The 15,774-nt window shown below is 38.8% G+C and overlaps 1 long non-coding RNA gene across 1 annotated transcript; it reads left to right on the top strand.

Moving 5' to 3' along the window:
• Nucleotides 1-488: 488 nt before the first annotated feature.
• Nucleotides 489-2,796, top strand: LOC129203183 (uncharacterized). The gene is made up of 3 exons (XR_008575941.1): nucleotides 489-618; nucleotides 1,450-1,645; nucleotides 2,713-2,796. It is a non-coding gene; the product is annotated as an uncharacterized LOC129203183 (long non-coding RNA).
• The last annotated feature ends 12,978 nt before the right edge of the window (nucleotides 2,797-15,774 follow it).

The following is a 15,774-nucleotide window of genomic DNA, read 5'->3' as shown; positions in this document are numbered from 1 at the left end:
ATGAATTGGGACAGAGATGCATTACAGAGAGAAAGCTGACACCGGTGGAGTTTCCATTCCCCCTATGACACTGAGCACGAACCCTGCCTCCAGACCCTTTGTCTTCACACTTTGCTGACATTGTTCCCTTCCCTGTGTTCCTTTAGTCTCTCTGCTTGTCAAACTATTCCTCAGGCAGCTGGGCTTTTTTGATAGATTTCCTACCCAGTGCTTTGGAACTATGCATTTTTGATCTCACAGATGTATGAACCGAGACATCGTATTTAGTTTAAAGAAAAAAAAAACTTCAAAAGTTAGTACATATTCAGAGCAGAATCAAATGTTATAATCTGTTTCCTGGAAAGTAGTTAGACTGTGCAAATGGAGATTTTTATTTTTTCAAGACAAGCCAGAAAAAAAAACCCTGAAAAACACAATTGATTCTGGTCAAACCAAAATACTTTTTTTTTTTAATTTTCTATTGCCCAATGTGATGCAACGTACCTAGCATTCCATTGATGCAGAATAGTTTATTTTCATGGATATGTTAAAAAAAGCTGAAGAAACAAAGGGTATAATTCACAAAACTGAAGGAGGACCCACACTCTTACCCAGAATCAGGGCTGCCATTCATGCCAGGTGAGAAGTGTATTCAATTCCCTTTTCATCATGTTAACAGGAGTTAAACCTGTATAAGCCCTCTTCCATGCCTCCTCTTAAAAACACCTTTGTACTGACGGACAAGAAAGCAGCTAATGTGATACCAAATACCTAGAAATAACAGATCTGTGGAAGTGCAGATCAATAAACTGATTTTGTAGCAGGAAAATGAGTTAAAGCTATAATAAACAGTAAAACTCATCAATAAATTAACTTAAATGACGTAGGGAATTCCTTAAACAATTATAAGGAAAAAGAAGGAAAAAGATAAAGTTTACTTTTTTTTTTACAAGGTCTTTCACTAAAACCTCTTAAAAAAATGGAACAGCCTTGTGATAAAGGAGAAGGTCTTCATATCTTAACTCATTAAAGGGACAAGACAGAATTAAATGGTTAATTTTCAAATTAGAAGGAGGTCTCAGAACAAAGAAGAAGTAGGATAGACATCTGTGGAATCATGAGTGGTGTGAAAAGGGTAAATAAGGAGGGATTTTTTTCTCCTCCAGTTTAGGAACTAGTGGGAATTAAATGAAGGTACCAGATACCAGCTCCAAAATGATCGGAGAGAGGTAGTTCTTCAAGCAAACGGAACAGAAGTTGTGGATGCTGTTTTCCAAGGTCACCAGCTAAACTCATGGCAATAACCAGTGACTATTAAGCATGAGACAACACTTCGGATGAAAAAGTTCCTGAGCCACAAGCTGTTAGAGACAGAGTAGTTTGGGGAAATATCAAATATTTGCTTGTTGGTTTGGTTTTTTGTTTCCTTCACTTTGCCTTTAACATCTATCTGTTGCTGTCCATTTTCAGTCATGTGTTACTGACCTGCAGAATCTCTGGTAGGAGCCAGTACCGTTTCTCCCAGGGCAGTGCCTAATCTCAGGAACTTTCCTGCTCTCTCTGGCTGACACTGCTGCACTCGGTACAGAACACAGAACGTGCAGGAAACTCGACTGAAGATGTAACACCAAGGTTAAAAAAGAAAAGAGACCAATAAAGAGTTAAGGTGGGTTTGATTTTCCTCTTCTCTGTACAAGATGATGAATGGAAGATTCCTGACTGACTCTTTATATACGTCCAAAGTGTCTGTAACAGTACAACCACTATCTACAGACAATTATTGTCTGTATGGACACAGACAGACCAGGGCTGGCATGTTTGGATCCAAAAGAGTAGTTAGGTCAGGCATATTGCAGGCGAACACTGATATATTACTTGTAAGGCCACTTCAAATCCAGAAGCAGTGCTAGCTCATTTTCGTAATGTTGCACCCCCAGGGCTACTGAGACCCAACTCAGATGTCTCAGAGACATATTTCTGTTATAGACAGTACTCATAAACTATAGCAAAAAAGTGTGTATGTAGTGAGTCTAGTCCACACTGAGTATAGCTGTCACTGAAGTGGAGATAACAGTGCTGTAAGACCGAAGGCCTCGAAAGGCTCATCTTCCAAATACCCTGACACCGCACACAGCAAATAATACCCCGGGACTGGTGCTGCACCCCAACATAATGAGCCCCGCAGTGGTGCAGTGCACTGGAGAGCACCAGCTCCGCAGGAGGCACCTCGGTCATGGGTTTTATTGCCATGGCTCGGAGATGGTCAAGCTGGGCTTGGGCTGTCTTCACAGCTATCCACTTGATCTTGGCTGTAACATGATTCTCAATACCCATTTATGTAGGTTTGTGAATAACTCTGAGTACTCCAGCCATTTAAATCACAGATTATAGGAAACTGTTAATTTAGACTTCTCATTTTTCCTGGTCTCATTTATCTTTGAATGCTGATGATCTAAAACTTGTTCTAACACTTCAGAAGTAATTTTATATGTGGAAGAGAGGGATAAAACTCCTTTTCTAGTAGGTATTTCGATGAGCAGACAGGGGTTTATTTTTTAAAAAATTTTAAAAAAGCAGTTCTGCTTGTTTGACCAATGTAGCTGCTCCTAAGCTCACATGTGGGCAAAGAGCAGAGTGCCATCAGCACCACATTTTATGCTATGTCAGTGCTCACAAAATGGAGGAAGTGGAAGTGATGAATTAAGTGAGAAGCTTTTGTTATGATTCTTTTAGGTTTTAAGGGTAAAAAAATTGAGAATGGATCTCCTTGGAGAGGAAGGAGAGAGAATGGTACATCTAAAGGACGCAATCTATCATCCTAAACATTGGTAAGTGACATTTCCTTAGGCAGCTGACAGCTAAATATGTCTGGTTTTTTCAAGTTGTACTGGTAGAAGAGAGAATGAGTCTTATGCCCCCATTTTCAAAAAGAATATCCATAATTCAGAGAGCATAATTTGGTACACAAGCTACTGGTAGAGTTGTATTTATCATACTTAGCTATATAGCATTTTCCTGTGTGGACATTTTGGAAGGAAAAGAATTTGTTTGTTTTCATATGTGGTTTTTATGGTTTTTGTTTAAGATGTCTGTGATGTGTTAGAGATCGTCATGTGCATAGAGGAACTGCAGCCCTTCCTGTACATTCAACAAACTGGTATTTGCTGAAAGCAACCTCTGAATGATTTACCTTTTTCACAGAGAGGTGAAGAGCAGGAGAGGGGTGGGAAAACAACAGATTTTTTAAATTATATTAACACTCACTACCTGCAAAAGCATTTGCAGAGAGTTACCCAAATCTCTTGTGGGCATTTCAGCATAAGTCCAATACAGAAATACACGAGAAAGGAATGACTAGTTGATTGGGCTAGAGGCCAATCTCAGCTACAACTGTATGGTATCATAAAACACCTTGGGCCCTTCCACAAGAAGAAATAATCAAGTCTCCATGATACCATATTCCTGAGGAATGTGGTTTTTCCAGATAATTTTCATTTTCTGAGTCACTGTTAATTTTCTTTAGGCCCATGTACAGTTCACATTCCTGTTACAAAGGGCAATACCTTAAGAAAGTACTGAGATGGTCAGAAAGCAATAGGGAAAGAATGCTAAAAGCAATTACTTCCTCCAAAAGACACCCACAGTTGCTTGGGTGCTTTAAAAATATGACGGGTTAGATTCAACCAGGAGGCTGAGGGAGCCAACCAACACTCTCTCCTTGGTTTCCTCTCCAGCATGGAGCCAGAAGATCCCTAGACAAGCCCTGCCAGCAGCTTGCACCACAGCTCCACTCTGTCCTCTTCAAGACTCTGTCCAACTGGGAATGAATATAGTGTCTTGTTACTAAAGTTATTGCTTTAAGACTCACCACCATTGACAAGTCAGTAAAAATCCCTCCCTATGACTTATTCTAACCACACAAATTTATCAGAAAAAAGACCTATATATTACTATATAAAGTTGTTCCAGCAATTATTTTAATTAAGTAATTAAGAATGGGCACAGTATTATCTTCCATATATTATTAGAATGCACAGTAGTAGTCCAACGCTTACAAAGATTTACATTTGTGTTGGAATAATATTCATGAATTGGGAATTAAAAATCTCACTCAAACGTGCCTTCACACAGTGGGCCAAATAAAGCAAAGTTGTTCAACAAGGGACTTCTGTGTTAGAGACCTTGAAAATAATGACTTAACAGTATGCTAACTTGTTGAAAAGAATCTCATCAGAGGTCTGTCCAGCTATGACATGTTATGGATTTACTTTGGACTGAGCCAATGGGCTGAGGTATACCATTGAGATGAAGGAATACAACTTGAAAGATATATATGTCTGTTTTATGTAGGAATGTTCATTCATTAGCTCACTGCTTCATTCACTAAGCTGTGCACAAACTGCTGCACAAATGAATGATTCAATACAGATGCCTTTAATACACCACATAGCAGTAACGAGCAAGGTACTTGCCATCATGACTCTCCTGGTGAGACAAGGAAGCAATTTCTTCATGGCTGCGCTGGGAGGCAGAAGCCTTGAAATGGAAGAATACAGGCTATATTGGGCAAAGTATTCTTTAACCAAAAGTGATCTATACGTTAATATGCTCACAATTCTCCCTTGCATCTTCAGTTTTTATTTTAGGGGAGCAAGGGTTAGAAGACATGAGTCATTTCAAGGTCGAGGCTGAGCAAAACTGTCCAGAACAGCAGCTCCAGGGGCCACTGAAATAATATACAAGCTTTCACGGTGCAAAGTACGCTGAAGTGGGTCATACAGTTTATTTCCAGATGTTCCCACCCTCAGAGTATTTTCTAATGATACAGATGAAATCCTTAAAGACCTTCTGTATGAGGCCAAATCTGTTCATAAATGAGCAAAACCTGTGCAGAATAATTTGCTGGCATGTAAAAACAGAACAAGGAAACAACAAACACACACACATTCACATAGTCCCTGTATTTACTAAATACTAAATAACTAAATTTTCACTGTTAGTAAAATAATTTATCAAAGTTCACAGAAAGCCTTTTTATTCCTTGGAAAGTTTCCAAGCTCAAGAAATATTCTAAATAGAGGAGAAAGTTTAACAAATACCAAACACTGGTAGAAGAAGCGTAAGAGGAAGCAGAGTAAAGACCAAGCAATGTAAATGATCAAAGCTCTCAGGTGAAGCATCGTGAAGTGGCTGCCTATTTGAAGAAGCTTTCAATTTTAACACTATCTTTTTGCTGAAGTCGTAAAGTGTCTGTAGCTAAGACTGTCAAGAAGTCATTTTGGTAAACAGCCCGAGAAGGACATATGTGTTTTAATAAGAGGGCCTGAAATATAAACAGGGGTATATTCTTAAAATTAAATAGAGCATAAAAACATATGTGGTTTTGGTCACTAAAGAGAGAGCTGTCTGTTACAGTAGAAATGAAGACAGTGCATTAGATAACATTATATATGGACTTGAGCCAACAGAGTTGCATTTTGGCCCATATGCGTAGAACACAAAATATAATGCACGTTTGAATCTATGGACCTTCCCAAAGATTACTAGACAACACCAGAGGACTTATGTTTCTTAAATGAATACACGTGCCATTGCTGCTATAAAGCACTTTCTCATCGCAGACCTTAATGCTTTCTCTTAGGGAAAAAAACAAACAAAAGAACCCCAAAGTCTTAATGCCTTTAGCCTTTCCTTGCAAAATATTGTAGCCATTAATACACCCATTTAACAATGGAGTAGAATGAAGTGCCAGTGGAGAACCTGATTTAAGAAGGACAGAAGACCATAAACACACATGTGATATATTTGTATACTTTTTTCAGTCAGATCCATCTGCACTCCAGCTCTTTTTAGAATAGCTAAAGAAAAACTCTCTGTGCCTCCTTGGCACATACAACAACCATATATCAAATCCAGTATTTTTTGCAGTGGTCACTGTGTTTGATTTGCATGCTTTAAACTTAATTCAGACTCATCAGTAGAAATCACAAAGCAAATTAGACAAAACTGTACCTAGCAAAAATTACTTGAATTGGACAAAGGAAGGAAGTTAGAGGCAGGCTCAGTATCAGGTCTTTTAATTGTCAGCTATGCATTAAAAACAGTCAGCCTTTCTTCTATCATTTAACATCGTTTTCCCTTTCCACTGGATTTTTTATTGTGATAGTGGTATTTGGAGTACATATGTGCTGTCTTTTTTACCACAGTGTACCTTAGTTACTTTTTCCTGACTGATTTTATTGCCAGGAGATACCTTTAGGTCTTCTAACTTGACCTGCTATATAAATTAAAGAACAGGACCCAGCCATTTCTGCATCAGCCATAATATCTGTTCTAGACTGGGTGTCTTTCTGAGAGATATGTTACAGCTCAATTTAAGAACTGCAACAGATGGAAAATCCAGCACGTTACTATGTCGGAATTTGTTCCAAACATTAATTACTATCACTTGATATTTGTGCTCTGTTTCCAGCTTAGAATCGTCAAAATTAAATTTCCAGTAGTTCCATCTTTATTATCAATTGAATAATGACCAAGTAATAACAATAATTACAAATTAACAATTAATTTTAAAGACTATTAGTTAACTAAACAGAACTAATCAAGAGCATTTTTTCCATGGAAGGTCTTACAGACTGTGACAAAATCTCCTTCTAACCTTGAGTAAATCGAGCTTCTTTAGTGTCTTGGTATAAGGCACATTTCCCAGAGCTCATACCTTTCTTGCAGTTTTCTTCTGAGCCCATTCCAGTTTGTCAATGTCTTTTTCAAAGTGTAAATGCTAGAACTGGACAGAGTATTCCTGGAATGCTCTCGCTAATGACATACACAGAGGGAGTATCACCCTCTCCATCCGTATTCCCTTGCTTAAACATGAAAGGATTGCATCTGACATTTTAATCATAGCATCATTCTGGTAGCTTACTTTCAAATTATTATTTAATTCTTTTCTAGAGTACCTGCTCTAGAGGATTCAGTTCCCCAATAATAAGTGTTATGTAAATTCTTTATCCTTTGGCCTCAGGTTTGGCCATGCATAAAAAAATATCTTGCTTTAATGAATCTGTTGTAATGAGCACTCAAGATTAGTACATTCCCCTTTCATCATCAATTGTTCATCAGATGATTTTGTCACCTGTAAGTTTTGCTATTGATAATCTCACATTTTCCAGACTTTGCTAAAGGTATTGAATGGCGTTGGAGAAAGAACAGATCCTCACAGGACAACACTAGAAATCTTTTTCCCTACATGACTATTCTACATCTATACTTACTTCTTTACTACCTCCATTTTAGACAGTCTTTTGTATGATTTTTAACAGAATTTTTAATTGAAAATCTCAGCATTAACTAAGTCTTCTGCAATTTCCCCAGCATTCTGTAATTAAAGAATGATTAGTACACTGAAATAAACTACCCTAGTTTGCATCAAGGCTATTATCTGATCCTGCCAATTTGGAAAAACAACAACAAAAAAATTGTTCAGCATTGTTTCTAGCTACTGATGGGATAGAAAAATCTGTTCATTAGCTTCAAGGTAGAAATAGATCTTCCTGTCTTTTTCTAGAAAAAAACAGACGTGTATGAGCACATCTGCCTTTTGCACATCAGGATCCCTGTTTTTACTACCCTTGCTGAGTACTGGATTTAAACCATTACTAAGATCTCACTTTTTTTCATATACTTAAAGTATTGTTTCTTATTTTCCTCCGTCCTCTATGGAGTTTTCCAAAGATACTTTCAGCTTCCTGTATCAATTGTCCATATTTCCCTAGAGTCAGTTTTAAACTCACTGCTATTACTCTTGCTTTTAGTTTTGTGAATTTTTATTGCTGCCTTCTTCTTCTTCTCTGTCAATAGCATATTTTTAGGCTGAAGATGCCTTTTAAGTATTGCGAAGTAGTGTGTCTTTTGACACTGAATTTATCAAATCTGAATTATATTTCATATTTTCATGTTTAAATGTTTCCTGCCACATAATTTTGCTCACAGTTTTTCTCAGCCTTGGGAAACCATTTTTTAAAGGCAAAATATATACCTTACTAGTAAAGTATTGCCAAGGCAGATATTGGCAAATGACATAAATATTTCTGAAGGGAAAAATTTAACAATCTTGCTCTTCCCTTCCCCAAAATACACATCAAAATAAGGCTTACTGTAGAAATATTCTGGTTTGTTGGGGTTTACACTCACCAAATTAAATTAGCAATGTTTTGTTTGGTTTTTAAACAAACATTTAGCAGTTTAATCCATTGCTTGCACTGATTTTTCCTAAGGAAAGATATATAGTAATTTAGAAGTTAACTCTAAGTGCAAGATCATTTACCCTGCTCTAACTCCTGTCCTCTGTGATCTGGAAAAAGTCCCTTAGTCTCTCTATGCCTCAATTTCCCATCAGGAAAATTGAAATAACAGTTTCGTATATAGATAGATAGATAGATATTATATAGATATGCAGAAAATTATGCAAGGACCAGGAAAGTATGCTGAGAAAAGTATGTAAGTATCTCCAATTAAAAAACAAAACCACTAAATGGTTCTGTATCCATCATAAGACTAAGTGCAGCAACATCATAAAACTGTGTCTGGTGTTCTTTTGTTATTTTCATTTTGGAAAGTACCATTTGGAAAGGACAGTTGTGTCTCTGTTCCACTTCAGATCTGAACTTCTTAATTTCAAAATTAAATATTGCATACACATGTGTAAAGCCAATAGTACTAAGGACTTTTTTATTTCCTTTCCTTCTGTATGAAGATCTCAAAACATTACAAAAAACTGGATTAATATATTCTACAGGTTTTTTAGAGGTTGTATTAGTAGGACTGTAATTCATTTAGGCATCTGTGGATTCTTTGACTTTTCAGTGAGTGTCACAGAAAGCAAGCTTAGAGTTTGCCGCCTGGATCTTTAATTTAACCGAAGCATGTGTTAAAGAGTCCTTATAGATAGATGACAACCTTGCTAAATAGGCTGAGGAGCATAACTTCTTCCTTCCAAAATCAACAGTGAACTGGAAGTAGATTCTGCCAGAATCAATGGCACAGAAATAATTTATGTGCTTTGAAAAAAAAAAAAAGACCTAATTACTTGGGGCCAAACCCATACTGTCTCTTGGAGATACATCAGTGGAACTGGAAAGAAAATAGAGATATGATCTTTAAGAATCACAGAAAAATGGTGAATGTAAATGTGAAATACTGGCTGCCACAAGCCTTCAAATTCTCAATTTTGTAGCTGATCTGACGAGCAAATATGTCTTTATATGTTTAATTAAAATATACATAGCACAAAGACTAACTGTTTTACCCAGGCCACTAAAGATGCTTCCTCGACTGCTATTTCAGAAGTCACTTGCTCAGATTTAGCTCCTATGTCATGATCTCTAATTTTTTTTTTTTCTTTAGAAAGAGAGAACATTTATGGGGACATCTGAAACACAAGCATTTCAGTTTTGAAAGGAAAGGTTTTGTCTTATTTCCTACCAGTTACCACATATTTCAACTCAGATCAGAATACAACATCTACCCCTAAAGTACACAAAGTTCAAACTCCAAACCCAAACATCGTAGGCCTTAGCATCTGATCCAGATTTCGAATGCTGAAGTGCTAGCGTTTCCATTCCAGCCTGAGGTTCTGTGCAACAAAGAACTTCAGTGTTCACAGGTGGTTTTGCACACGCGCACACGTGTGTGTACACCTAACCAATTTTCACAGGGTTAAATAAAAATGAGCCTATAGAATCAGGAACTTGGTTACAAATGTCTACACTTATGAATTTGCCTGTTTGGCTGAAAATACCTTTTTAATTTTAGTTCACTAAAACATAACCCAGCTGTAACTTGACCCATTTTGAGTAGCTATACTTAAACCGGTGTTATGTTTTCAGTACTAAAGACTGATAACTTGATAGCTCCCCAGGGTTTGTTGGTTACAGTTTAAGTACAGAGTTGACATTACATGCTATTTTTCCAAAAATCCCAGCAGTAATATTACAGATGAGATACTGGTATTCCCAAATATATTCAATAATTATGTTAGAGTGTGGATATCTACAAACATACAGCATACCTGCAATATTATTCATGTTCAGGTCCCTTTAATCTTATGAAAGTGGAACTGCAAAACGTAACGAAAACAGCAGTTCAGAAGTATTGTTTGGGCCAAGACAAAACCAGCCTGGATTCTGTCATCCTTACTCACAGTGAACGGTAGGTTACTCTGTAAATAGTCCTCATTATTTCAATATGAATGAAGGTCACCCAATTTGCTGCTTAGGGATTACCTAATAATTTTTCATCTGCATTTCTCAACGTTTTTAGAAAGCATGCATAACTCATTCATTCTTGTTTCGCAGTTGGGAAACTGGTGTAAAGTTAGATCAAATGAGTTACCCTATATTGTTCAACAAGACAAAGGGAGCCAAGAACAGAACCTCATTTATTTTTCTGAACAGATTTCAATAGAATTGGGTAGCATTCTATTAGCATTTCTTTCTGCTTCTTCACCATTCCCAAAAAGTTACATTCTGAAGAAAAGAGGCCTGCTGTATCTCATTTTATTTCAGTAATTTCTTAGCCCATCAATGGATGCAAGCAACGATGCTGTCTGATCACGACAAACTCGTATTCCAAATGCAGGAGGGAAAAATTACCATAGGTAGCAAATCTATGAATCTGAATGATTTAAGGCTTTCATGCAGATTAATGGAGGGGTTTATTCTATTTCCCAGAATTTATGTGTTTGTTTTCTCATAATAAAGGAAGTTTCTAGCTTCTGGTTGTGAAGATAGCCTTGACAATGTAAACCAACATACTTTCATCTTGTTGAGTCCTCATCCTTACCAGCTAAAACAATAGCATCAAGCGAAGTTAACTTCCCCCATTCATCTTACCGGAGTGTCAGCCCTGAAGCATAAACATGCACACTTAAGTGCCAACACTGTTAACCAATTCACTGCTTATTATCAGATTAGAAATAACTAGTCAGCACAGTTAGACAGTGGCTGGATGTTTGTGATGTTCTTGACATGCTATCACTTGAAAATGTTGAATACACTATTGATATGAAAATAAAGAGCAAACTACTAAGTTTAAGATCAATCTTTCTAAACTGAGTATCTGTGTAATGTTGCACACTTAAGTTTTGGAATGCTTTTAAAACACCTTCTTATTCTGCATATCTAAAAATCTCCCTGTCAGTGACTCTTAAGATTTCTCACCTACTCCCTACCTCTAATTTTGGTGCTCTGCAACCAGTTGCTGCCTGACTGCCAGCTTCCTCTGCCCTGAGAGGGTCTTCACTTCATATATATGCTCAATTGCTTTAGGTAATGTTAAGGAAGAAGCATTCAAAATTGGCCTAAAAGCACATGCATATGCGTTTATTCTGAACTGATTGAAACAACAAAGTAGAAATTACAAAAAGCACACTAACACCATCCTTACAGTACTGCAAGGATGAAGGAGGAGACAATGGGACTGCATAAAACCTGCCCTCTCTTCTAAAACATCCCAGATAAAAGTAAATAATGCCCAGTTATTACACATCACGTTTTCTGTCTAGAAAGAAAAACACTTTACTGACTGCTTCTGCAATGCTTACTGCATCCATTTTACAGCTGAAGAAACTGAGGCATTAGGCTGAAAAGGTCATTCAGCAGGAGAGCAACAGCAGAGACAGGAAAGGATGCAAACTCCCAAGACAGCTCTCAGTTTATTAAATCACTCTGCCTCTGGTCAGGTGGCATCTTAAGCATGCATTGCAAACAGCTGCTGGGAAAAAAGCTTATCTGCCCTCTGGCCCCCTTACCTTGAATGTCTGACTTATAACATGAACCCAGAGCCACAGCATCACATGCAGAGGCTGAATCCTACCTTTGCTGCAAGAACATAAGCAATCCATGTTTCACCACGCTACCAGCCTGCCAAGAGGACAAGGCTGGTGGAGGAAACCAACCTCTGCCACAAAAACACTTCATAAAGTCCCCAAACAATGCAAATGGACAGTAAGAGAAACCAAAAACATATCACTGATTCCTCTCTCTCTATTGTTCAGTGTACTGTGGTTTAGACCAGGAGCAAATTCATCTCATGAATACACACAGCAAGTACCTGATTCCTGGAAGTCTATCTGTATTCCCCACTAGGGATCTTCCTTTTCTTCTTACCTGCATTCAGTTGCTGGACATAAATTTACTGGCAGCTTTTCTCAAACTTTTTTTCTGCCTACATCTTCCTGCCTCCGCCTCTTTCTTGAAGCCTCTTTCAGATCAACTTTTTTACACTGGAAATGCAGTTAAACACCTAATAATTTTTAAAAAATGCTATAGTATGAGGAAGTCGGGTGTATTCTTTACATAATGACAGTGAAAACACTTGGAGTGGCTATTTTTCAGAATAAAAATGTATTTTCTTTTCTGACATAGTTCTGAGAGAACACTTACGCTGTTGTGTTTATCGAGCAATACTTGGCATACATTCATTGAACAGCCATCATGATAGCACTTATTTAAAGTCCATGTGGCTTTAAATGACGGGAAGCCTTTCAAAAATAAAATTTAAAAACTGTATTTACTTTCCCTGGCAAGTGTTTAGCTGTTGCACAAGGATTGTTTCTAACTATTTTCCTTTAGAAGGCACTTTTCCCTTTCAAAGCAGTTAACAAAATTCCACTAAGTATTACACGAGTTGCACAAATATTTTGTTAATGCATTTGTATTTAGGTACGTAGAGGAGCGTGCAGAAGCTGCAATTTGAACGAAGAGCACGAAGGCAGGAGAAGAAGATACCAGACTGGCAGTGATCCTAAGCCGCTCACACGCTGATGTGCAGGACAGCACATGTGGGTGCCACATGAGCAGGTGAAACTGTGATGCTACATGTGTGGAAGGGAGGATGATAATTAAACAATCAGATGTGCTAAGTGCATCATGCTGGGACATCGCTACATTTCAGATGGATCGTGAGGTTTGAAACCGAAGGCGCTAACTCAGGAAGCGGCCAAGTTACAGCTGTAATCGTAAGGTTTTCTGCGCGGTCCCTGGAGCGCCACGGTGCCAATCTCGTCCTGACACACTCCCCGGTAGCGTGCCAGACGCTTCGCAGCCTAAGGCGAGCGTCCGACATCTTTCAGCTGCTAAGACTGTAAGATTTTCGCTCTGGATACACTCCAAGGCTCTTCTCCCTCCATGCCAGCACGTAGCGCAGCCCTCCCTAGCCACCGTCTGCAAGACACTTCGCTGCCGCCAGCTCCCGGGGACGGTGGCCTGCCCCTTGCAGGGGGCCGGGGCCCAGCTCTGCCCTCTGCCGACTGCGCGCCCGCCCGGAGCAGCGAGCCCGGCGCTGCGCTCACACGGCCCCGTGGCACCGGCGGTGGAGGGGCCGGGGAGCCCGGGCCTAGCGTCGTTTCGTTCTGATTTTATTTGTAGCTAATGCAATAGCTCCAAATGGTAATGCAAAGGGTCATAATAAAACCCGAGGAGTTAAAAATGTGCCCTCGCAGGGCTTTATGAGCTGTTGAAAGCTTTCAATGCACTTCAGTATGGCCGCCTGCAGCCTGATTTGTCCTTCCCTCTCCATTTGGGCTGGCAATCTTTGGTTTTTTAACTATAATGTGATAGCTGAATTATTATTATTATTATTGCTATTATTGTTATTGTTGTTGTTATTATTATTTTCTTTTGATGTACAGGCTGTACTATCTGGAGAACATGGATTTAGTCTTTTCAGTGTAACTGAACTATTAACCTGAACTGCATGGAAACGCTACACCAAATAGCCATACATTTATTCAGCTGGTTCTGGCCCTTTTTAAAGCAAAACCGGGGAAGTTTCTCAAGAAGAGATACAGCAGGGGGTCACAGAGGGCACCCGCCCCTCCGCTCCCAGGCCCTGACCTGAGGAGCACCACGGGGCCCTCTTGTTTCTCCTGTCCAACACACACACAAAGCTGCTGGAGGGACCTGTACGGCTGCACAGTCGTGTCAACGGGCGGCTGTGTGTTTCCGTACGGTCTTTCCACGCGCGAAAATCTGAAGGGAAAACAAACAAACCCACCTTCCTGTGGATTGAAAGTCACAGCTTGCACCATGAGGCCCAGCCTCCAGGACCACTCCTCCTTCCACTGCTGCCACTGGCAGTTTTGTGGCTTCCATAGGTCGCTTCTCTTAAACGTCTGCTTCCCTTTCCACCTGGTCTGAGGCACCTGTATTTTCAATTATAAGCTCTTCTGCGTGAGGGCGATGTCTATCTGCACGCTCATAGAGTGTTTAGCGCAACAGCCCTGACCTCTTGCATTGCCTCTAAGACCTACAGCCATACACCACGAGCAATAAATGCACGTCGGTGAATATTTTACTCCACTGCCTCCACTTGAATACAAAGCAATTCAGAGCTTTGCCTGTCATGATAGAAATCTTGCATAGCATGAGCCCAAGCTATTTCACAGACCACCTGCCTTTTCTTAACCATGTGTAGAATCGACTGCTAGGAATCCCGATGTGTTTTATATGTTATTAATAAAGTTAACATTTCTATTAAATACTACTCCCTTCTGGGATTCTCACCCAACCTTGAGCATAATAAGCAAGAAAAAAACCCCTTTCTGTCACCTTATTAAATGTTCAGTTGCAACAGTATAGAAGACTCTGGTAGCATAATGCCATGTTGGCATCTTTCCAGTACGGGAATTTTTTTTCCATAGATTCTTTTTTCAAGTCAATTTATTGCAAAACAGTTGCTTTCTGTAATATCACAGATTTATCCAGAGTTTACAATGCAATCATTGCTCCTTGCTATTGGAAAAGATTTATTTAGCCAGTTTTGGCCTTCATTCCAAAAGGCTGAATGCCAAATCATTACAGTGTATCTGGTGTTCTGTTGTCAGAAAATATGATCTAGCATTAAGATACTATTCAGAGACCCTAAAAGCCAGAGAAAATAATTGTGGTAAATCAAAACCTCATAAATACTTTATAAAGTTGTTTTTAATGTCTGTCCTCATGTGTGACAAAAAAGTACCAGTTTACATGCAATGAGAATACATGAGTTTTGAGGCTTCATTTCCTATATCGTCTAAGTTTTAAAACAATATTAAAGTCTATCCCGTATAGACGCGAAAGTCAGGCAGTTGTTGTCACATTATATTTTCTGGTACTACTGCATTTTAATAAGCTGAAAGACAGCAAACCGCTTTTCTAGACTTAACTCCAAATGACGTAGTTCTTTTTTTTTTAAAAAAAAAGAGACACTGGGAGGCTAAGAAACATATATGTGGCTCTGAAGCTGAAGCCACAACTGTGCAAGCTCATACACACAGGCAACGCTCAATGTGGTTAAAGAAAAGTACATGCCAAAGACTTAGGAGCAGCTGGCCCCAAATTTTGGCCTCAACACTCCATGTGAAATAGAACATATGTGTGGACTAGGTTTGACTCCCTTCAGATGCTTCTGGAACACAATAAAATCTCACTGGGTAACAAAGCTGTTCTGTCTTCCAAACTACCTACGCCAATAACTTTTTATATCTCCACCAAAAAATGCAAAACAATTTTCCTGTATAGCACATCAGTGTGACAGATAACAGCGATTGCCAGAAGCTTGGAAATGGCAGTATATCTGGGATGGATATTAAACCGAGTCTGTCTAGAGGCATGGAAAGCATCGGGGAGCAACAGGCAGAATAATAAACTCAAGCAAAGATCATGTCCAGATCTTACTCTGTAAATATTCCACTTATTTTTGGAGCACCAGAAATCTATCAATAATTTACCTTTTAAGGTTGTAAAATTACATAAC

This window comes from Grus americana, chromosome 2, assembly GCF_028858705.1.
Source record: "Grus americana isolate bGruAme1 chromosome 2, bGruAme1.mat, whole genome shotgun sequence".
Taxonomy (NCBI): domain Eukaryota; kingdom Metazoa; phylum Chordata; class Aves; order Gruiformes; family Gruidae; genus Grus; species Grus americana.
This window is presented reverse-complemented; position numbering and strand designations above follow the sequence as displayed.